We start from the raw sequence: 938 nt of genomic DNA, 5'->3' as shown, positions 1-938 counted from the left end.
TTTGTGTATGTGACTTAATTGCACACAGCTTTTTTTTACTTGTAACAATTTAAAGTCATTTAGACATGTATACGAATGAATTATTGGCAGAATGTACAATAACTTTAAAGTCTTCTGTACACATGACATTAACAGATAGGTCTGATGGGGAAACTTAGAATTGCAAGATGAACATACAAAAAATTTCCAGTGACATGACAGTTCCGTTATAGAGCTGCAAAAGATATCAAGGAAAACCTGTGTTTACATATTCTATGATGAAGTGACTCTGATATTGAATAGTAACTGAGTTCCCCGTAATATTATTTTTGCCTTGCTTGAATGATTCATGTGAATGTTGCCTGGGCTGTTTGATTTTGTGTGTGTGTAAATACTTACTGAGAATGAGTTATATAGGGAAACTGCATCATTACTTTTGGCTTGGAACTCTGAGGGACCGCATTTCCCCAAAAACCTTTATTAGGCATAAAATCGGTGTGTGTCAAGAATTCCAAATACAATAAGGAGATCATTATTGCGCAACTTTCAGTACATGGGTAAAAATATAGCAACAGCTTCAGAGATTTCAACACTAGAGTTAATTAGAAGCTTAGCCATTTTTATTTTATCAGGAGTATAAATCCTGTTGGTAATACAGTTCTCAAATCAGTTCTGATGTATTTTGAACAGTGAAGCAGAATATGAGAAAATGTATCAGTTGTATCAGGACAAAATCGACAGCAACGCTAATTTTGTGAATACTAGAGAAGCGACCTTGAAGATGTACTGACGGAAAAGAGTTACACCTTGCTCTAGTCGTGACCCATCTGCAATTGTAATTAACAAGTTGTTCCAGGTATATAGCAGGGCTAGATTTCTGAGGGATAACCCCAAAGAATAATGGAGAGCAAGAGCTTTGCGCTTTGCTCAGGAGAAATTGATATTCTTGATCGAATAAT

This window comes from Sphaerodactylus townsendi, linkage group LG04, assembly GCF_021028975.2.
Source record: "Sphaerodactylus townsendi isolate TG3544 linkage group LG04, MPM_Stown_v2.3, whole genome shotgun sequence".
Taxonomy (NCBI): domain Eukaryota; kingdom Metazoa; phylum Chordata; class Lepidosauria; order Squamata; family Sphaerodactylidae; genus Sphaerodactylus; species Sphaerodactylus townsendi.
Note: the sequence above shows the minus strand (reverse complement) of the source record.